This window comes from Cyprinus carpio, chromosome B2, assembly GCF_018340385.1.
Source record: "Cyprinus carpio isolate SPL01 chromosome B2, ASM1834038v1, whole genome shotgun sequence".
NCBI classification, from domain to species: domain Eukaryota; kingdom Metazoa; phylum Chordata; class Actinopteri; order Cypriniformes; family Cyprinidae; genus Cyprinus; species Cyprinus carpio.
This window is the reverse complement of record NC_056598.1, coordinates 16,793,011-16,818,076: the sequence shown is the minus strand read 5'-3', so window position 1 is coordinate 16,818,076 and position 25,066 is coordinate 16,793,011. Positions and strand designations below refer to the sequence as shown.

At 34.2% G+C, this 25,066-nt stretch overlaps 1 protein-coding gene across 6 annotated transcripts in view; it reads right to left on the bottom strand.

The window, feature by feature from the left end:
• Nucleotides 1-25,066, bottom strand: part of dlgap1a (discs, large (Drosophila) homolog-associated protein 1a) — a 117,682-nt gene that overhangs the window by 70,822 nt on the left and 21,794 nt on the right. For all 6 annotated transcript variants that reach the window (XR_006154014.1, XM_042718354.1, XM_042718356.1 and 3 more), the window contains exon 2: nucleotides 6,694-6,770. The gene's annotated coding sequence lies outside the window, so the exon portion shown is untranslated. The remainder of the gene's footprint in view (nucleotides 1-6,693; nucleotides 6,771-25,066) is intronic.

Here is a 25,066-nt window from a genome sequence, read left to right as displayed (position 1 = left end):
GGAATGCTCCCACATTCACACAGGCATCAGACTCTTAACTTCAGCACCCTGGTCAGCTCCCCCAATATAGAGCACATAGGAGACCTGCTTTATACTAGCTTGGCACCCTATCAGCCCACGTTCGGGACAATTTCCTTCACAGGATGCTAAAATGGCACCCTCTGTTGAATCCACCAGTAATAGTGTTGCGAAACACTCATCAACTTGCACTTTCACACTTGCAAAAATTATCTGCTCTCTTCTCATTGGGGGAGGAACTGATGTTTTAATATGTTTTGTAATTTCTAATTTGTCTATTGAATTTGTTATTCAATAGTGCTTTCAAATCTGATGCCAATGAGGTCTGTAAGAAGCCTTTGAACTGGGAATTTTAGTCATTGTTTCTTGGAAGACATTTGTTTTATGTGGAGACTAAACTGAAGGTTCTTCTGACTGATGGAAAAGAGGGGACAACCTCATTATGTTTTTACAGTGTTTTAATTTTACACTGGACCAGTGTTCAGGACAGTTCAAAAGCAGAAATGTAAAGCTCACATTTTGTTAAAGTACTTATATGAATAATTCAGCACAAGCTCTTTTATTATCTGAGCTGAAAAGTTGCCCATAGTAACCTTTTAAAGGTGGGAACACTTAGGTACTTTACAAGTTACCTGGTTTACTGACATTATCAACACAAACTATTATGCAACAATATTTGCCTTATATTTCAACACAGAAGCAATTTGTTTTCTGTAAATGTGTGAGACATCTGATTCATTAGCCAGTGTAGGTAAATAACCAGAGGAATAATAAAGTGCAGTAAATGGTGAATCTACAAACCAGTATGTAAAACAAAATAAAATTTTTATGATTACGATTACAAATTAAAACAATATGATAAGATAGACAAGTTTGCAGCATCAAAAATCTTAACAGAGTGCACAGCAAAATAACTGGAAGCCCCCACTTTACGTAATGTAAAAATAAAGATAAAACCACATCGACCAGCTACCTGACAAATTGATAAATTATAGGGAAGTGAACAAGTGTCTTAGTCCTCAAGGGACTATTTGGCCAACCAGCTTATGCCTGCTTGAAAAGCAAAAAGTATTGATAGTGTAAAAAACATCAACTTTAAAGGTTCCGGAATCGGAACCTGAAAATTTGTATACTGTAATATATGTTGAATTTTGACATTGCCAACCTTTAAATTAAGTTGACAGTAAGTAATAAACATTATTGAGAATTGAGTAGTTGAGTATTGTGCATTTTTCCTTACCACTATTTTTTTTTAATAGTTGTTTAATGATTTTAATGGAACCAGAACCGGGTTGGAAAATTTCTAACGATTCCCAACCCTAACTACAACAAGAACTAACCTACTATCAATAACCAGTAATTATGAGTTTACTGAGGTAAGAACTTTAATTTCAATATTGTGTCTAGAGGTTTTCTCTGTAAGCGGCATACTGTAAGTCAAAAGACATATACTTGGCAAATAAACCTTCCAATTCTGAAAAAGAGGTGTTCACAGCGCTCGTGCCTTACATGCGAGCACTGAATCAGTGACGCTAGTAACTACTAGCTTGACTCACACGTGTGTTTGTAGGTCAGAGGTAATGGTGGGGAAAGGAAGCTTCTGCTGCGAGACTGTTTCTCATCGGGGTTTCATCGAGTATACAACCATTTTTCATTCAAGGTGCCGTGTAGCAAAAGATGACATGAGATGCTAAAATACAGGATAAGCTTAATAAGGTTGATAATGTTAATATCAAGTGAACACTCACAATTAAAAACATAATAAGAGTTAATCATCACAAGACCAAATTTTCCGTTAAGATGCATATGGCAGGAAGGAAATTCATTAGGTCTGTTACTAAACCTAGTGAGCTGCTTCGCTACCTTCTGCCTACCTACACAGCTGCCGTCTATGACAGAATCCAAACTGAAATAGATCTTCATAAGTGACTGGTTTGGAACACACTACATAGCCAGCAACTCTGTGCGTCATGCATGTGGAGATTTGAGTCACAACTGATTTCAAAACGGGTGATGACAGAACACACAAAAATATACATACACTACCATTCAAAAGTTTAGGCTCCGTAAGATGCTAAGTTTTTGATAGAAGTTTGTTATGCTCACCAAGGCTGCATTAAAGATACAGTAAAACAGTAATATTGTGAAATACATTGTGATATAAAATAACTGTTTCAATCTTGCCACTGTATAATTTATATTGAAATAGTGTTTATAAGCACAGCGTTGCTTTGTTTACAGCAGCAACAAAGGAAACGCTATATTTCTGCTGTTCCATAAGCGCCACCTGCTGGCAAAAGAGTGAATTTGCAGTTCTCATTCAGCCTGTCTGCTGTTTTTGTTTCATGCAGATATGTTTAATGTAGCATAGTTTTACAAAACTTAAGTAAGGCCATTCTGTTTTTGCTCCAATTTTGAAATCTAATTTAGATTAAAAACTGCTCATGCTGCATCTTTGTTTGGATTTTGATTAAAAGACAGTGGCTGCCTCTAAGTTTAAATGTAAAGAACACATGCAATGCCTTAGTTTGGTTATATAAAGATATTTCTTTTAATTGTGTTATTTATTTATTTATTTGTTTTGGGGTTTGTTTTAAAATTTCAATTTAGTTTTGTTATATGACATATTTCAATTTCACAAAGAAATATACAACATTTTGTCCAAACAGACAAAATAAAATGTCAGTGACACTTTTTAATTTTTATTTTTTTGGCATAAATCTAATTTTGTTTTTAAAAAAAGTATGAAAATTGTATCGAGAAATCATGAATTGTATCACATCTTGAGTTAAGTGAATCGTTACTTCTCTAATTATTGTCAATGTTGAAAACAGTTGTGCTCCCTAATATTTTGATCGAAATCATAACATTCTATGATGAATAGAAATTTATTTTAAATAGAAATCTCCTGTAACACCATAAATGTCTTTACTGACAGTTTAGATGTATTTAATGCATCCTTGCTTAATGAAATGAAAGTTCATTTAAATGACAATTATATATACACCAAATCTGAATAGTACAAACAAATTTAGGATTTTCAATTATTGTAAACTATTTTAATCACTATATTAGTATTTTCTCTCTTATATCCATCTTAAAGATATCTATAAATCACCATTAAGTGTATCAACAGTATATCCTGGTCCTGGGGTTACATGCACTACATACACTTCATAATGGCATGCTTTACATTACAGAAAGTTCTCAGATCCAACAAGAAAGTCTAATCACCTTCTAATGCATTTACATAAGAAACGCATACATATGTAATAAAAAAAAAAAAGTAAATCAAAATGTAAAAGTTAAAAAGAGACATGAAAAAAGATGGAAGTCAATGACAGCACATGTTATTTCTATATTATTCTAGTGTACAGTGATTTTCTTCTTCAAGAGTTGGAATCAATAATGATTGAATCATCTGTCATCTTGATGCAGTAGTGGAATTTGTACTACAATGCGACATCTGTACTCAGCGTGAGCATCATATTGATGTTCAGTGTATTGCTGCCGTTTTAAAAATCACAAATGTGTCTCACTTCCATTATCGCTCCTGTGTGATTCAGGATGTGTCACTAACAAAAAACTGGAAAAAAATCCCTCTTTTTTTCAACTTTTTCAGCTGATGCTTTCATCAGATAAAGCTGTTTTAAATGGGGAGCAGAACATGGGAAAAGAGGGGAAATATGGAGATATTAAACTGAAAATTTAATGAGCAGAGCTCTCGCCACGGGCAACACAGAGCCACCATTCTGAGAAAGTGCATCTCCCACCACGTGTTTCACCTTCTGCTGTGACACGCTCGCTGGTGCCAAAAACGGCTCGTTTCGCTCTCGCTAACAAAAGACGGGCAAGAGCACACATGAATGGCACAACATGACCTATTTTTTAGAAAATGCCCAGCAACTTCAGGCAGCTCTATCACTGAGCTTATGGGTGCTTTATTTACAGAGACCTTTCTCTTGAACCTTTATGAAAATAAAACCATTAAAAAAAGGATGTAAAAAAAAAAAAAAAAATGGAAATGCAATGAACAAGCAACCATTATAAGTTTTAGCATTATCTAAAATAAACAAATAAACAAATTAAAGTTTTTTTATTAACTTTTTATATATTATTAATTATTACAAAACAATAATAAAAAAAAAGTTACAAAAACATCATACAGGTTCCCAACAACTCAAAGGTGAGTAAATGATGAAAGTAAATTAGTAGAAGCATTAGTTAAATAAATAAATAAATAAATAAATAAATAAATAAGTTAAAGTTAATACTTAAAAAAATATATTATATTATTAATTATTACAAAATAATTAAAAAAGAAAATTGTTACAAAAACCTCATACAGGTTTGGAACAACTCAAAGGTGAGTAAATGATGAAAGTAAATGAGTAGAAGCACATCAGTTAAATCCTACTATAGTTACGAGGAATTCTTCTCTAAAAAACAGTTAGGACTACTAGGCATGCTACATATCATAATTAATATTCATGAGCCAAGTTGAAAAAGTTAACACTATGGCCCCCCTAAATTTTACATTCATATGTCCTTGTTGTAGCTGTTTAACTTTATTGTATAACCTTAAACAGTCAAATTTTAGTCCTCTGTTCTCCCTCAGGAACAAAAAAGTAATTAATTCATTAATGAATTAAAAAAATGTCAGAAAAAAATGTGCCGTCTATCTCACTCGGTTAATGATGGTTACCTCGCAGTCAATGGACGTCATTACAGATTAGTCATCAAGTACTGCTCTTCAGATCGACTTATACTCAGACGCTGTTGTGGACTAAATTATTTTTCTTTTTAGATGCCGCATTTATTTCAAAGTGTTCCCATCATTATGTGTCACTCTGTGTGGGATTCTAATGTTTATTAAAATATACGGATGATCTAGGCAATCGATGGATGTAAGTTTATCAACCTCTCATTTCCGATGTTCTTTTTAGCATAGGGTACATGCTGTTACAACTGCACTGAAAATACAAATTCAGATTCATATGCGCTTCCATATTCCAGCATCTATTCTTCCCATAGATTTCAAAAACACTTTAGAAGAGAAAAATTGAAACCTAAATAAGTGTTTAATTTCAAATCACATCTTATCAAACACTATAGACCCACTATGCGGTGGAAAGATTGTTTTGCTTGCGTTATGGCAGCTGTAGATTGAATATTCATGCAGCACATGAGTGTGATTAAATTACGCCGTGTCACTACCTCCATTTAACTGGTGTTCCTGTGCAGCAAACAGTTCTGTCCTAATGAAAGCAGCCAGGCTGCAGCACTCCAGAAGCCCTTATCAGTGTGTGTCAGATTAGTCTGAGCACTCCTAGATAACTTAACAGCCATAACTCTCCTCCAGTGAACCTGAAGACTGTGTGTGGAGCGCTGGAGCCACAGTATCAGATGATAGTCCTGTGCAGGACAGTTAATCCAAGTACACTGCTGATTCACAGGAGCCGCAGTCTTGGGAGAAACCCAAGGGTGGCTCATGGTTCCTCCATACCCAATATAACTGCACCTGCTATTTGTCTGAAAGCACTGCGTTTAGCTGCTAGCTAAAGCTACGACAACTGGAGGTCATTTGTGAACATCTGGATTGCAATAATAGGTTGTTGTTGATTTTTGGTAAAACTATTAAAACAACCTTAATACAAGATGCAATTTTTACTTGAGGAGCACAACTGTAAAGTGTCAGTGACATGAGGCTCACTTATTCTGCTAATTTATATATAAAAAAAGTCTAATAAATATATATTGCAAATACAATTATTTGGATGATGTGCATGTTTTTATGTATTCAAATGTATTTTAATACTTTGTCCAGGAATTAAGTAAAAAAAAAAAAAAAATTGAGGGTGGTACAACAGTCCTGATTTGAGAATAAGGATGGAGGCTCATTAAAAGTATTAAATTCTTGAAAATATCTTTTAGTTTCATTTCTCAGAGAAAAATATTTTTAAACTACTTCACTGCTTATTAAATTTTTTAAAGCACTTTTTATCTTGTGAAATATACTTATTTTTTAAATATTGATTGAGATGGGTGCACTCACATGTTAAGAAAAATGTTATTACTTTTGTTAAAATATAATGATTTACTGTAAACTGAAACTCTTGAAAGCCAGTCATTTTTCTTAAAAAATTGTCTACAGATTTTCAAAACCATATGAAATCAACTTGAAAGATTTCTAAATGATATTAAACCCTTTTAAGGTATATTCTCAAGTCAACTAATTTAAAGGGATAGTTCCCCCAAGAATGAAAATCAAGATAAATTACTGATTTAAAAATATATATAGCATGTTTAAGAGCAGCAGAATATCAACTAAGAACCAGGTGAAAGCCTAATCCTCGTCCTCATCTAATAAACAGACTGTGTTTTCCTTGAAAGAGATGAGTGTGTGTGAGCGGAGGTGTGTGTGCTACCCCATCTGTCTGTGGCTTCTCACTGACAACTTTGTATCCTTCCATGTTGTCCACAATAACACACCAAACAACAGGGAGCATATTAAACAATGTCCCATCTAATTAAATTATTATTATGCACATTACAATAAGGTCAAGAATGAGGTTAATCTGAATGATACCAAACAGCATTAGCAATCCTGGCAGAGTTCCACAAAGCTCATAATACAACACACAATATTTGGGGAAAACATGAAATCATACTTACGCTCAACAGTTCCTCATTTTCGGCTGATATATTCCAGTGCACACAGGAATCCTTTTGTTACAAAACTCCACACCAGCCTGACGGGGATAAAGAGAAACAAAACTGAGGTTATTAAATTTAGCAAGAGCACCAACAGGGACGTTCACGAAGCCAGAAAATATACCGCTACCTAATTTGAGCAAGAGAAAAATAAAATGGGAGAGGCTTTATGGTTCTCATTAGAAGTACTTGCGTTTATTATCCGAGATGAAGATAGAAAGACAGGGTTGAAGGCAAAGACACTTCAAACACATGAGGTGAGAGAGAACGAGCAGAGGATTCTTCCTGACACACTCTTTAAAGGCTCGCAGACAAAAGACAGGCTTGAAAATAAACACGACTTAACAAATATAAAGTGCATTTACAGACAGGCAGATGTTGCCCTTGGAAATATGCATGGGAAATAATAAATTAATCATATTTTAGACCAGCCAGAATTTGTTAAAAAAGGCAGGGAGCTGGCAATAGGCACGGATTTAGATTTTTCTGTTAAACTTATAAACCTTTATAACTTCAAATAAAATAAGAGCTTTAAAAGGGTTAAAATTAGTGTAAAATAGTGCTTAAATAATTTCACGATTTTTCCAGTCACATATTTCCGATAAGATAATATAATGTGTAAATTGTGTGAATTTTACTGTATGGATGACACTAGGACTGGACTGACTAGATTTTCACAATTACGATTTTTGTCTTGTGTACCAGTAAAATAATTTGTGTATAATAAGATTAAATTATTAAGATTCAAGAGGTATGTATCTAATTAATAAACTAATTTTATCACATTAGCAAAATGTTTTAACCATAAACCTCACTAAAAGTTCTTATTTTATTAGTTACATCTGAAGAGTAATTTTGCTTCAAGGATGTTAAGATATTTTACAGGAAAACAAGACAAAGTACTGCTAAAGAAAATGATTTTCATGTTTCAGTATATCAATGAAAGTTCTGAATTTTGATGTTAACAGTTCTTGTAAAGTATAAAATAAAAAAATAATAAATAAATAAATAAATAAAAAAAAATCACACAAAAGCTAAAATTATCTCCAAAATAAAATTTGTTAATCAGAATTAAATTCAGCAATTGAGATTATGCATCTAAACACAATCTTTAAGGAATATCAATACAATTCTGCCTTGAAAGAACTGTAATGGAAAATGATGTTTTTCACTAAATTATAATCAGGTAAACCACAGATTTTTGTTGCCATGGAGAACATGGAGAAAGGCTTTCGTTTCTCATCTCTGGCAAGTTTAATATGAAACCACCCACCAAAATAAAAATTCTTCATGGCACTACAAGGACAGCACTCTGCCATGTCATTTAACTGAGACTCCAAAGAGCCCTTTATGAGTTCCATTGGGCGATATCAGATCAATATTATGATTTCACCCCAACATTTGCATATTGAACTCTTTATGAGATCCTCCACAGTAGCAGTCATCAAAGTATTAGAGAGAGCCATGGATGTATCTTGAGATAACACACAGTCACAGACATACTCACACACACACACACACACACACACACACACACACACACACACACACACACACACACACACACACACACACACACACACACACACACACACACACACACACACACAATAAGCCGGCTCTTCCTGAGCCTCAGGATGCAGCTCAAGACAAGCTGTTTCCTCTGCATCATTATTCACACAGATGAGCATCACTGGCTTTGATCATTAGATGTTATCTTTGATGAAACTCTGTAACACAAACGGGTAAACTGTCGGCTGAGTGTGAGACGTAATGAGTGGGAAGTGCTGTCTTGATTTCCCAGCTGAACTGAATTTATGGAGGTTTTCTGCCCTTTACCCTCTCTATAGATCCCATAGGTGATCCAGAGTTATTATAAAGAGAACACTTCCTCTTAAAGTGAAACATACACAGATTAAGTTCTTAAACAATCTCTCAGTTGAATAGCTACAGCTGTGTACTGGATAATTTCAAGGCTGAACCTCAACAACATCCTCATCCATGTTCCTTTAAAGCGATAGTTCACTTAAAAAATGTAAATTCTGTCATCATTTACTCACCCTCAAGTTGTTTCAAACCTGTATGAGTTTCTTTGAACTCTTGAACACAAAAGAAGATATTTTGAATAATGTTGGTAACCAAAAACTTGAAAAAATAAATAAAAATACAAATACAGTCACACGCATTCTTCAAAATATTTTCTTTTGTGTTCAACGGTATAAATAAACTCATACAAATTTAGAATCAGTGGAGGGTGAGTGATAACAGAATTTTCATTTTTAGGTAAACTATCGCTTTAAGACATATGGAACAAAACAAAACCAACAAAACTATAATATATTCCATGTTGATATTACAATACTTTTTATTTAAAAATTTTCACTCAGAAATTAATAATAAATGTGATAAATATTCACTAAAGCAGAAATACAGAATTAGTAGACAAGATCAGCATTTTCACAGGCAAAAACCTGCAACTGCAGCAGTGTGCGGAATTATCTTCCTTGCATGGGTTGTGCGGCGGCGCGGCTCCAGCGCGGATTAATCTAATATTTTGACGAATGTGTGGCAGGAAATCAGTCACCGCACTGGAATATTGTGTGGATATTTACTGTACTTCACAATCACAGATTCTAGCCTATGAAACATATGACCCAAATAAGAATTTTCACTGAATATTGTCGTCTGAACAAGTAACAAGTCTGCCACGTTTGTTCTGACCAACTGAGGAAAAAAACATTACAATAAAACACGCTGCGATTGGTGATTTAATCTAAAGATTGGTTAGCTCATATCAAATCAAACTGTGCAAATGATTATTATTGTTATACTTTATTCTCAAATTATTGTTAACAACATCAGCATTGCATGACTATGAGTAGCCTAAAGTGTGTATTAACTAATTTATTTCTATACAATCTAATATATAATTGTCATACCATTTGAATTTCATATTAAGAAATTCTTTTAACCTAAAAAGCAAACCATGCTCCCTTCGAACTGGTTGTGTTTAAAATACAAATCTTGTGTAATCCCAGGCTATCCGTAATCAGAAGCACATTTAAAACTGGAATAGGATTTAATTTCATTCACATGTGTTTCATAAACACATAATCCTTTCTGGATTACAATCCGCCATCAAAATGGTACATTTAATTATTCAAGCTGCTATGAGAAAAGGCTATAAATGATCCGCCACCTGCAGGATCCTCACATGCGACAGCCTATAGCCGGGACAACTTCTTTATGTTTACAGATGTGACGTAATGACACAGAAGTATGCTCGAATTTCACGCAAAAACCTATCCGTACCACTCAAATTAGAAAACATTATTATAAACCAACGTTTCCCAATCCCAGTCCTCGTACCCCCCCACCCCCCACCTGCAAATTGTGTATCTCTTTTCACGTACAACGTAAGTGGCCTGCGAAGTGGACATCACCAGATATTTCACCATGATTCCAGTTCGAAACGAGTGTATATATTCCATTCAAAGGGTATTAAAGTGTGCGAGACGTGAATTAAATTGTATTTATTTACAGAGGTATATGATGTCACACTCGTCTTTGTGTGAAGATGCTGCAGGCAGCGGCACAGTGCAAATCCATGAATTAATGTTCCTAAAAAAGAAAACTTGAAATTAAATAAAACTAAAATGAAATTAAATAAAATTTAATTCCACAAGGAAGTGTTTGCAGATTAAAGAACTCTTGTTGACTCTGTTTTAGTAATTAAATATAGTTTGACCTGGTGTGAAAAATGTGTTTGAACTTTACTTTCCTGCCATCAGGTGATTATAGTCTTTTCATACATAATAATAAAGTGCTTATGTTACTTTGCATACAGGTCACACTTACACAGTCCAGCACCTCAGGCACAAACAAACAATTTACTATGTAGCAATATATTAGCATAAACAACCTCTCATAATGTCCTTGACCAAAAAGCACATTAAACTTTTTTCAGTATCTCAGCGCTTCAATGCTACGCCACTAAAACATATATCTTCACCAGTCACAGATCTTCTCGAGATAACCTTTGACCCTCCTGCCTCACTAATACAAGACAATTACTGTCTTGACAGACCGCATATAGAGCTTAGCCTAATTCAATTGTCTGCTATTCTCAGTCCCCATACTAGAGGTTCTTCTTACACCCAGCTCCTGTGTGTAAGCACCTGTGATTGATGGAGATAATGAATGAGTCTACATCCATTACCGTGATGCGGGCTGCTGTGCGAAGTAATATCAGAGCAGGGACGTGGTGGGAACACTGAGCGCTGGATAGGCCAGGAGCCCGAGCAGCCAGTCTCACTGATATATGGCACTGCCTCAGGCTACCTGGCAACTGACTAACCCATGCTAATGCAGTATGTTCACTTTTAGAGCATGCAGCTCAGATTGCTGTTCTTCACACAGCAGTCAAACTCACTTAGAAATTCAGAGGGGGAATTGTGAATATAGCTACCGTTGTTTTAAAATCAGCACTGATTGAAGCCAGAAGCGTTAAAATGATAGTTTACACAAAAATGAAGATTCTGTCATCATTTACTCACACTCATATCATTCAAAACCTATATAATTTCTGTGGAACACAGAAGATATTTTGAAGAATGATGATAACTTAATCATGGTTAGCACTGACTTCAATTGTATGAGGGGAAAAAATTACAAAGGATGTCAAAGGGAATCAAAACTGTTTGGTTACCTTCTTTTGTGTTCCTCAGAATAAAGTCATACATGTTTTGATCAACATGAGGGTGAGTAAATGACGACATAATTTTCATTTTTTGGTGGATTATCCCTTTAATATTTCCACTTTGGAATAGATGAGATGAAGTCATAAAATTCAGCCTAATCTTTTCTATATGTTGCATATAGTGCCAGCTGAATAAAACACAAGATAACTGATTTTTAAAGTTAATTAGTTTGTAATTTTAATTGACTAGTCTTTGAGTGGAAGGGGAGGAGTGTGCAGTAGGTCAGAGAGAGAGACAGCGAGGGAGAGTGAAAGAGAAACTGAGAGATGGCATTCGAAACAGCTGCCAGGGCTCATTGGAGTTATATCACGCCTCACTTTACAGGCAGCAGAACTCTGGCAACATGCATCATCTGTACAGATCTGTGGGGCTTTTTCCTCAAAGGCTAATTTGTCTGAAATGTTACAGCTAAAAACAGATGATATCAGTATTAAGGAAGAGGGACAGAAGCTGAAATCAGGAATCAGGGAATCATGTACATTAGAGATACTTAAAAACACAGCTCGATAGGAATGTCTCTGATCCTACACTACTGGAAAACGTACATTAATAATTCATTAATTAATCAATAAAAATCACCTTGCCGTTTGCTTGTTCATTCATTCAGTATGTAAATACTTATGTATCATGGTTTTTATCATTTTATAACTAAAATTATAAAACTTTTCATTACTACTAAATTACAATACATAACATTACTACTAAAAAAATATATTAATTCGAATAAAATAATTTAAAAAACCCTAACTTTATTGCCAGGGCAACATTTTCCAAATGTTTTCTTAAATCAGCAAATCTAAATAATCTAAAAAATAAAAATTAATTAAATTTATATGGACATGTAAAAATAATAATAAACATTTAAAAAAATGAAAACAAAAATTCAATAAAAATGAGAACGTATTCAAAATCAAAATAACTAGTAAAATAACACTGTCTGCTATGCATTTATATATATATATTTACTCATTCATTCAATTATTTTGAAGTACCTCCCCTCCCTGAATTCATTCACATAAAGTATAGTATTTTCACTAACAAAAAATGGTGTTGCTGTAGTGTGTGAGTAGGAAATATCAGTTTACATTTCCAAACATCCCTTTTGCAATTAATTGTAATAATCCAGTGATATTTGTGTTTGCACAATGAGTCTGACAACAGCCAGTGCTCCACACAGAGATCTGATCTCACCATCATCCAGTCCGTATGAGATTACATGCAGTAGAACTGTGGCAACATTGCTAAGATGCTTGAAGAAACGTTGTGCATACAGACTTCTTGTGCATACAAAAATATCACTGGATTACTACAAACAACCACAGAATATATTATTTTAAACATAAACTAATATTACCTACATACAAAATACATCAAAAAAAGAAATAGCCATAACATTGCAACTTTTGTTGCAAAAATACTAATGGCCTAAGACTTTTGCACAGTATTGTATATATTTATTTATTTACTTCGCCCTTCAGCTACTAGTGTCACAAAATATTAAAAATTCAAACAGGCTTCCCTGAACACTCCTCCGTCAGCCATCGGTCAAGCAAACATATAAACTCGCTCTCAAACTTACCCTAGTTGAGGCAGTGCCACTATGTCAGGCCGGTCAGCCTAATTCTAGTGCTACTGAAAAGCAAGGCCAAGTCAAAGCAGTTTCACAGTGAAACTTATGTCCTTAGAAACACAGCTAACCGTAGCAGGTATAATCTCTGGCTCCTTGTGCATATTAAGTAAATAAGAATTTGAGTAAGGCCTCACCCACGTTTTCTGAACCTCATTCTAGGCGTCTACATTGAAGCACCTCAGATACCACAGCACTGCACAGTTCATCTGACACCCAGCCTGATCATGTGACACAGATGAAAGACAGACGAAAAGCAGCAATACCTCTACTGGCTCATCTGCTTACTAAGTGGTTTACTTTGCAGTATTGATGCTTGAATATTCACACTGATATTTACATAGTACTGAATGTGGAATTTAATAACATACAATGAGCTAGAGCAATGGGATTTGAAACAAACAGCACAGGCAAGATTTCACTGGCACAATGACACTGGTGTGAACCCAAATTTGAAACCTCAACACAATCAACACATCACTGAGGGTCACTGATAGAGTTGCATGTGCTTTGTTCTTCACTTTTCAGCAGGCTACAGTACACGTGTGTGAGAGGGAGAGAGACATCATTTGAACTAAATCAGATAGTCAGGTGGCTGGATATTTAGTGGTTTAAATGGTCCATATGCCTTCTTGTTGCTCATTAGTACTATTTCATTACTTATTCATTGCTATTTTATTACAAGCAATGCTGCAATTCTGGGTTTGTACACACAAAAATACACCCACCCACACACACACACACACACACTGCATATTAGATTATTTCTAAAGGATCAAGTGACTTTGAAGACTGGAGTAATGTCTGGTAAAAATGCAGCTTTGCCATCACAGGTATAAACTTCATTTTAAAATATATTGAAATAAAAAGTGTTATTTTAAATTGTAATAATATTTGCATATTTGTAATAACATGTAATTGCTTTAATCCACGGTTCTGTTTAACCGTAAAACAAGAGATGCACTATATCCTTAAAAGCACATGGTATGCTGTCAAATATAATCATACTGATAACCGCTGGGTAAGTACTAATGCACAGTGCACACAGCTCAGGAAATGCAATTTACTAAACACTATCATGACATTCTGTGTATTTAACTGGGTCACATGTGAAATCCAGACCCTGAAAAAGATCAGGGACTGAGAAAAGGTCGAGTGGGTTTAGGAGAGGGTTGGGAATCGAAAATCAATTCCAATTCCAAAATTGGATATTTAAGTTCAGGAATAAGATAAGATTACTTGTTGTAAAATAAAAATTTTTAATTCCAATTCTTGCGCATCGTTTTTTTTTTTTTTTTTTTGCCGAAAAGGGGCTGTTAAAATGTATTTGTCTTTGAATCATTCATGAATCATTCTGATTCATCCAGTAATGAAACAAGTTAATCTTGAGTGAGTCATTGAATCATTCCATTCATAAATTCCATGAGACTGGTTAGTTGTCTGTTTTTTTCTTCAGAATTGTGAGAGAAATACAACCTCCATAAAAAAAAAAGTGTCTCAATTTATCCAGAATCATGCAGCTCTATTTTGCACACAAACAGCTCTTAAACAAGTCCAGTTTTTATGTAATCAGCTGATTTTTGTTCATGGTATTCAGCAGAAATTAGAAAGTTTTGCAAAAGGAGACAGAATAAAATATGTTTGATATCTAAATGTTTGACTTCATTTTTTTTTTTTTTTTTCACATTAAGATCAAAACTGGGAATCCATAAGAAGATTCGGAATCGGAATTGATAAATTTCAAACAATACCCAATCCTAATTGAAGAAGATAAAGAGCAGAGGAATAGGAGGAAGAGGTAAAGAAGAAAGCCTGGGTGTTGAAAGAGCTGAGGAAAGAGCAGGATGAGATGGGACGAGAGGACAAGACACAGAGATATACAGGATATAGACACAGGATATAATAACTTCACTAGTAGTGTTTGCTCTATTCATAATAGATAACAAAAATGCTTATTTAAATATTAAAGTTTAATAACTTTAATGGTGAAATGGTCTGCATGCACCAGTGACAGGTGTAAAGAGAGACGGCCCACGACCTCTCCAGAGGGAAGTGCTCTGTGATTTCAGGATCAATGGGCCTCTCAGCTAAAACTGCATGAGGATGAAAATGGAGGCCTCTCATGGAGAGCAGTCACTAGAGCAGCTCACGAGAGCACTGCGCTAACTTCAACAGTGTCATTCAGCTGACAGACAAAACTCACAAACGCTGTTACACAAGGACATACAGCCTCTACACTCAAACTAAAAAACAATGCCAAATACTGAAGTATTTAAATACATTTCTCAGTGGAGATTTAAACCAGAATCATGCGACTTCCAATTTAGTTAAAAGAATGAGAACTGCTAAAAGTCAAAATGCAGAGGAAAAAAAAGGTACCATGGTATCATTAGTGTTTTTTACGGTGACCAAGAAGTGCAAAACAAATCACAATTCTGAAAACAAAATAACAAATTACAAACACAAATGCAAATCTAAAAAACAAAATAACAATTCAGAAAACACAACAAGTTCGAAAACAAAATATCAAGTCCGAAAACACAATGACAAATCGGATAAACTGGAAGAGGTAGGAATAATTCGTTTGGGATTACTCAACGTTGACTGGAAGATACATCTGTCAATCAAGGTATAAAGGAAGAACCAGCCGAAGAACAGCAGAGTCGTGGTAGAAAGTCCGGAGGTCCTATTAAAGTAGCTCAGTTTAAATGTATTGTATGAATTGCCCTTACTATGGAATAAAAAATACGGAAAAAGCGAGCGACCATGGTGGTGTAGTTTGTATAGCCTAAGTTTAGCTTTTAACCCTTTGAGCGGTACGGTTCCACATATGGGATTTTTATTTCCGTGCCCCTGGGAGTATGGTCCCACATACGGGATTTAGAACGTTCGGTGACGTCGCATAACTGCCAAATTCAAACTGTGCTTTCGCACTTTATCTGGCACTGAGCCAGAGAGAGACGTGCACTGCTCTTGTCATATTATCATAACTATGCCGTGTTCTTAACCACATAATGCATATAAGCAACAATAACAATCCATTCAAATTTAATTTGCCGATGCGTTTTATTCATATCAGATACACATAGTGTAAGTAACTATAAAGTTCACTCTAATCTTCATCTAGTTCACCAGCCACTTGTATTTCGGGAGAAATTGATGAATTCACATGCTGTAAATCTGACTGACAGGACTCTCTGAACTGCAGCGCGAACAAACATGGCAGCGCCCATCTCACATTACAGATCACGATCAAGATCATTTAGAAAGGTTTTTAAAAGACAAAACACACTCATTTACACATATTTGTGAATCGGAATATCAGATTGTTCATGACATGGTATGCAAGTTTGTGAATATTTTAAATAAAAAAGGAAAAACGAAATAAAAGCAATCCATCAGTCATACAGTGTTATTGCGGCCGCGGTGTGTCACGTGACAAGCCTGACGTGTTGCCATAAAAACAGTAAGGGAAAACGTTCTAAAATAATGGTCGCCTTAAAAAAAACCTCCGCTAGAATATTTTAAACTCACCACTGAAATGGTTAAGTTCTGGCGCTTTTATTTAGGCATCAAAATTCATAAAAAGTTATATTATTTTGTGAAGATTATCTTGATGGACAAAACATGTAAGTTTCATGGACTATGAAAAATCATGGCCTATGGAAAATCCTAATGGCTTTTTGTCGAGGGAACCAGTGCAATGCTAACAGCCGATCGGCCTACAAAGTGACGTAACAGAACTGATAAATAGCACAGTTCGCTTGACGGAGAGAGAAACAATGAAGCACTCAGTCAGTGTGTTCGGCGAGTGAAAATATATGGCCCTTTCTCAGATGACACCCTAAACCCTCACAGTCAGAGTTAAAAAGGTTAAAAAGAAAGGCATTTATTTAAAAAAGAAATAAAAATGAACATCTTTACTGTCATTTTTGATTGTTTCCATTCTTGCTGAAAAAAAAAAACACTTCTTTAAAAAAAAAATAGTAACGATAGTATACAATATGCTTTTTTGACAAGTACAAATGTCATTATACATTTATTTTGTTATTACCGACAGGGGTGAATTAGACCATGACAACCAGCCAAAACTCGACTCCTTGAAGGTACCTTTTAAATATCATGACATATAAATATGGTAATCATACTGTACCAAGGTTTGATCACATTAATACATGGATAATTCCATTACAGGGTGCTATGCTCGGGTAAGTACGACCGTGGACACGTAAATAACTGTAGAGGCTGAATGAGATTGGTTTTCCAGCAGTTAGAGATGAGTAAGAGAGCGCAGTGCCGGGGGTGGCCACCGAGTGGGCGTGCAGACTGGCACCTCACTGACGCCAGCCTTCCAGCACATCATCACTGCTGGCGCACACAGACAACCTTCCTCTACAGCCTCTGCATAAGAATTACTACTTTTATCACTTTACAAAGCAGCCAAGCCTGTGGTATCTTCACTACAACTGAACAAATACTCTGTCCAAACGATTCAATGCAACAAGATTCTGGTGACAAGCAATTTGCCTGTTCACATTACAAGTGAAAATGCTGAAAATGCTCTATTTATCCTATATTTATCTATATATCCTGATCCATCCATCCATCCATCCAAGACCCATATATATTGGCTGACATTTGTCATTTTTTATTATCAGCATCGCCAATAGGTTTTTTCTGTTTGGCCAATGTGTCAGAAATGGGTCTTTTATTTTGACTGCGCTGAAAATTCCAGCACCCGAGCACCCTTTCTCTGCAAATTGGATTAAGACAGGAGAGTTCTGTTACTGGACACGCACAAGGTCAAAAAGTTCCCTCAAACTTTATCTGATTTCACTTTAACATTGCAGTTAGACCCCATGTCTTATTCACTATGTACTGCATGTTTAAAAAAAAAAAAAAAAAAAAAAGATTGCCAGTAGACAGACCCTTGGATTACTGAGTGCACTTTTGTTTACTTACTTTTTATTCATATATATATATATATTCATATATATATATATATATATTCATATATATATATATATATATATATCATATATATATATATATATATATATATATATATATATATATATATATATATATATATATATATATATATATATATATATATATTATATATATATATATATATATATATATATATATATATATATATATATATATATATATATATATATATCTTTTTTTTTTTTTTTTTTTTTTTTTTGTGAAAAATACTACAATCGAATTCCAGACAGAATCAGGCAGTTGCCATCTAAATAGAACTTTTTATTTTACAGATATTTTTTGTCAAGTTTAAAATATATTTTTTTCATATTTAATCATTCACAAACTATTTATAATTATTAGTAAATATTACCTAAAATAAATATAAATTTAATTTCAGCAATAGTTATGCATGTGTTTTTACTTTCTTTAAATTAAATAATGCAATATTTTATATATTGGTGCAAAATAAATAAATAAATATCAGCCAACCACTAATTATAAAATAAAATAAAAATAAAATAAAATATTTTATATATAATAGAATACATACATTTTATTTGTATAATAAATAATAATATATTAGAAAATTAATAATTTTTATTATTAATCATCATTATTATTATTATTAAATTGGCATTTAATTCATTAAAATATTCTGCACATCATATTTCAGTGTGATTACGGGTCTTTTTGTGCTTTTGACCTAAATTTATCTACGCAGCAGCAATATGAGGTTTGAAAAACTTTTTTCAACACAATACAAATCAAAGTTGCAGTATATGACAGAATAATCGCTTGTGAATTATTGGCCAAATAGTGCAGGCAAAAACTATGATATAAGATATAACGAATACACATAAAAGAAGCTTGAATCACCTGTCACTTTCCTCAAGACAACAGAAAATAATTTTCCTGAAGTTTCTTTACTAACAGCTACTGAAATATTGCACACACTCAAAGTAGCACCACATACAGGCCTCACAGTTCTGAGATAAAATGATGCTCCTTCACCTTATCCACAAATCAGACAGATACTTCGCATTCAGCTCAGTCTCCCGCCAATCAAGGCTTGTTTTTTCTTCTCCCTAATTAGGAAGCATGTGACCACACAAGCCCTGTGACCCTAGTTCAACCCTTTAAGCTCATCTCAGAAGCCCATATACATCAGCTTAAAGGGACAGCACACATAAGAATCCCAAAGCATAATAGCATACACACAAACATCGCTTTAATTAAGTAAAAGGCACTCCCTCCAACCACACACACACATAAGAAGTCGTTTATTTAGAGCAGTAATGACCCAAAGCCTGCGTTATGCTTAAATCCCACAGCGGCACGCCTGCCAAGCTTTTCCTCTGACCCCACAAGACCTTCTTCTCACCTCTGGACGCCTGAGTGAGTCACACAAGCCCAGAGTGCAAGTGTGTGGGCCTGGAGCAACAAAAAAAAAAAAAAAAATAACTGCTGTTCTATCTCAAGCAATTACACTCCATCATAATGACAACGATGAATACGAAAACAGCAGGAAGCTGTAGAGTTTTCTTTAGACACACGCAAGACATGCTAACTTCCGTTTAATGATTCACGCACCCCGTAGCTTCATTGTGATGTAACTATTTTTAATACAACAGCACCAATGTAATCATGCCAGGCCACATTCCTTGCACTTCCATGCCAGAGCCGGCGCTAATGGAATCATTGCAAGCTGGCTGCTCTTCAAGTTTTTAATTGAAAATGCTACAGAGGTTTTCGGTGTGAGCTAGGCTGTCGGGGTTGTTTTGTTGCCCTGTTGATGCATTCCTGCTTTCACAAAGCAAAATTTGATGCCACTTCAGAGTTGTAATCTCTGTGGTAGCAACAAAAGGCAGCAAATCCACATTCAAATGTAATATCAGCTTTTGTTATTTTTGGAGCATTATAACTATTCTACTATTCTATACTAAAATTTTACAATTATATGGAAAAACATATCAAAATAAAATTGAGGCATTAAAGAACCATCTCTCCTATACAGTTTTTAAAACAATTTTTTAAACTATTGTTTAAAAAAGACTCTATGGTTGGCTTAAAATGAACCCAAAATACTTTGAAAATTTTAAATCAGATACATAATTACTAAAGGCATCAGTAATAATCAAAAGGTGAACATTTATTAGTAATCAATTTAATAAATATTTATTTCCTAAAGCTTATGCTCGGTTACTGTTTACTGATTTTAGCCCTGTTTTTAACAAGATTCAACCTCATTTGTTAATTAATAAGATGAAGCAGTTGAGTGTTAACCCATGTGTTATTAAGTGGTACTATTCTTTTTTAACAGAAAGAACTTAATGTGTAAAGGTAAACAATTTTCTTTCACATCAAAAGAGCAGTAGTACAGGTGTTCCACAAGGCTGCGTCAGTTCACCGATTACTTTTTACACTTTTTATAAATTAATGCTTAAGTACGTATTTACAAAATTATATTTTTTAAATATTCAGATGACACAGCCATACTAAGTTTACTCTATGTGCATGACAATATTAGCACTATTTACCAGAAATAAATCAGTTTGTTGACTGGTGTGATAAAAATGAGCTTATAATAAATACAAAGTAAAATGGAAGAGATTGTTTTTTTACCCAAAATGTATAAGTGACCATCGTCAAGTGGTTATACATGATCATCATATTATCCAGTCACAGACCTATAAGCATTTGAGCGTTTAGATAGTTTACTCACATGGAAAACACACATTGAATGGGTTTGCACTCGTCTACAACAGAGATTGTATTTCTTACGCAGGTTACGTCTCTATGAAGTAAACAATAATCTTATTTTGCTATTTTATAAAGCATTTTCAGAAAGTATAGTTGGGTATGGTTTGGTCAGCACAGTTTAAATCTAAGTTGTTGGACCTATTATTGACAGCATGGAGAATTGTTGGGCACGATGAACATTTAAACCTTCAAAATTTATATGAGGAATGCATTGTATTTACAGTATGAACTGCTTCCCTCTGATAGAAGATGTAGAATACCAAAGTGTAAGTTAAATTGATATAAGAAATCCTTTGTACCTGCATCGGTGCGTTTGTTTAACAAGAGTTTATCTTAATCTTATTTTGAGTTTATCTTTTTATCATTGTGTCTATATTTGTTATTATCTGTTTATTTTATGTCTGCAGCAACAAGTAGTCCAGAACAATTTTCCTTGAGGACAAAAAAGTATACTACTACAAATTATAAATAATAATTAAAATGTTCATTTGTCAAACATGAATAAATATTTATTTCCAACCTATTTCGGTTCATTTTAATCAAGAAATATAGAAATTTTAAATAACAGTTGAGTTAAATATAACTACCCAAGTTGGGCCAAACATTTAACCCAATTGCTGGGTCAAAACAATTCAATCACTGGGTTTGTCCATATTTAACCCAACTTTTTAAGAGAGTAACTAAAAAAAAAGAAGGAGAATAAGAACTCTAAGTAACTGACTAAAATCAGTAAAACTGACTAAACTTATAAAGTAAATAAATAAAAATATAGCCTAAAAACTTCAATCAACTGACTAAAATAAATAACCAAAATTAATACAAAAAGAAAAAAAAATAAACAAACAAAAACAAAATAAAAGTTGTTCTGTTTTTCTATGTAGGTATGAGATTAAAGAGTTTGATTTATTCCATCTGTAAGAACAGGTGGTATAGAATACAATGAGAATCAAATGGGATAAATCTACAGTAAACAGAATTTGCTTACAATTGAAATTTTGTTGTTGCTTTCTACTCAGTAACTCGGGGGAATAAATGGTGCAGCAGCAAGAAGGACACCTTCAATTTGCGATTCTTCTAAGCCTTGCCATACAGGATAGTCAGCATATTCTGCTTGCCAAATCCATCCAGCTCTTATCTGGACTGCACAGTAAAATAAACAGAAATTGGGGAACTGCAGCCCTCTTTTACAGAATGGCCTGTGCTGAGATTTCAGCTTAACCTGTGGTACATTCCCTTTCCAAACAAATCTATTCTGGAGGTGAGTTCATCTACGCCTCTACGCCAAGAAGGGCTTTGTTCAGAGTCAAAAACTAATATAAATTTTTTTATACAGTTCACATGACCAAACAATAATATGGAAAGAGAATCTCATCTTTCCACCTTTTTCAAATAATTAGTTAAAAACGGAATGTTCACACTGATTTCTGTCCTGTAGATTCTGCTATAATCTTTAAAATTGTATAAACTCCAAACTATGTTTTAACTCCTAAAACAAAGCATTTGTCAAGTGAGCAGTTCACCTATTCTATCCTTATTCTCATACTAGTATTGTTTGATTCTTTTGGCCCTCTGCTAGTACTGTTTCAACATGCTTAATCTTTTAAGCACAGAATCATCTTTAGATAAGGACTATTCCTACTCCTTCGAGAATATAGTAGACACTGATTTTCTTTCTTTTTGCCAGAGGAGTAGGCAATAATTAGGCCTCTTAAGTAAGCCTTCAGTAATTCTCAAAATTACCACTGGGATGCAGAGTCTTCATTCACACTTAGAAAAGTCTCAATATTTGTGTTTAAGAATGTCATGAACTAAAAGTAAATGATTACTAAATATCCAACATTTAAAGCTGGGTGCGGATGCAATTTTAAAACTGCTTCCTATCAATTGTATGAAAAATGTGTGAGGAAGGAAGTAAACTGAAATTGAAAGTCCTCCATATAAAATCTAATTCAGCCATAATAAATGTCAAGGTTCTTACGGACTGAGGGACAGTAAAGACTTTTAAAATGTTACAAAAGATTTATATTTAAAATGAATGCTGTTCATTTGAACTTTTCTTTCTATTCATCCAAGAACCCTGAACAAATAACAGTTCCTACAAAAATATTAAGCAGCACAACACTGATAATAAAAAACAACGTTGCTTACGCGGCAAATCAGCATATTGGAATGATTTCCGAAGAATTATGTGACACTAAATTTTCAGCACCCATAATTTAAAATTCTATACTTATTGGAAAAAATTGCCCAGGCAATTTTTCAAACATGACTAGTTAGTTAGTTGACCATTATAACCCCTAATACATGAACTCACTAGGAGGAGGAGGAGGAGGAGGAGGAATAAGAAGAAGAAGAACTAATTAGATCTATTGTATCTTAATTGTTTTTCACAGAGAGCGATGTGATAAAATGAAAAACAAATGGAGCTGTTTTCTTAAGACAGTTCTCCTTAGAAACTGACCTGTTCTCACATCTAAGCACTAAACACAATATATATCCACTAGAAACATCTGAGACAAAGGCCTTTGAGCTACAGTTTTAAAGAGAAACCTCTATTACTGTATCCTGATCACACGTTCAAAGCTTCAGTGAGATATGCTCAACACAATAACACTGTGAGTAAATTTTAAATCCTTCAAAAAAAAAAAAAAAAAAAAAAAATTAATTATTAAAAAAAAGTTTACTATTTATGCTTATATGTTTGTTTACGTGTGCTTTACTTCTTACAAAAGTGGAGGAGACAAAATACTTGTTAAAATTATACAAATTATAACAAATACACCAACACAATCTCATGGCAATTCTCAACTATTTTACATTTTGGCAAATTGGTGGCTAAATGATATAAGTTTGTATGATCTCATTCAGGTTTAGTGATGGGCCTTCATGCTAACTTTTTTCCTAAACATCTTATGTTATCTTACAGTTCCTATTCAATCAGATTGATGAAAATTACAGCATGTAAACATACCTATTAACAAAAATGACCAACAAAGAGAGAAAACAAAAATGTCTCCAAGTACACTAATTCACAGCATTGGGGGAAAGAGTCGCATTCAGTCTGACCTTTCAGCTCACAGCCCATAAATGCCATCCAGGTTTTGATATTCCACTGCACAGTCATGTGACTTCTGCTGAAAACCTTACATGCTTGCATGGGGTCCACATGTAAATGCTAGCATATGCCTCAAAGAGGAAAACAAGTCAGTCAAAATGTGTCTATCAGTATTACAAGGGCATATAATATGTATGCATGTTCAATAAAAAGCTAGAATGATACCTGCTTTGAGATTTAAAGTTGATAACTATTAAAAAGTGATGGATTCTACCACATGCGGTTCTGAGAGAGAGATAAGTAAAAAATCTCAAATGATTGATTGAAAAATGATTGTTTCAAGCTCCTTGGGAGAGAATGATGGCCCCTGAATAGACTGTATTTAATCCCAATGTGACCTAGATTATGAATAAAAGATGCAGGAATATGACATGCGTGCTTGGACCAATCTAATATATCCAAACCTTTGTCCAGTAAGATATTCTTACAAAAACAGCAATGCAGAGCAGATCTTAATCAAACAAAGGCTGTGCTTTTTAACCTTTTAGCATTTTAACAGGGATTAAGTCTGTCTAATCTTTGACTAAACCAGCCACAACATTAAACAGTCCCTTACTCAACATTTACAGTAATTGCATGACCATTCAATCCACTGTCTACAAAAAGGTAAAAACATTGAAGTTTAAATAAAGCATTGCACAATGGCCTGCTGTACTGGCAATACAGTTACCCAGCATCCTTCAGTAGGCCTGGATGTGCTGTGATTAGAGGCTTGAGGGATCTCCTGCTTGATCTCATTCCTCTAGTCTGCTAGTCTCGAATCCTGCAGTTATGAGCTACACAATAACAGTGTGAACCAGGGACGGTGCTGATTAGTTTGGAGAAATCCTAAAGGGTTCATGGGAACACTTCTGGCTGTGAATAAATTGTGTTTGGGACTAACGCTGATCAAGCTGGCAGATGTTTCAGGAAAACACAATCTTTGATCCTGAAAAGCAGAGTAGTACATTGGGGGTCCAAAAGTTGAAACTCTGAGATTTAAAATTCAGTACAATAATGGCTATCGGACAATTTTGGTAACAATTGTTTGTTTTGTTTTTAATTTATTTATACAAAATAGTATAGAACTTTAATACT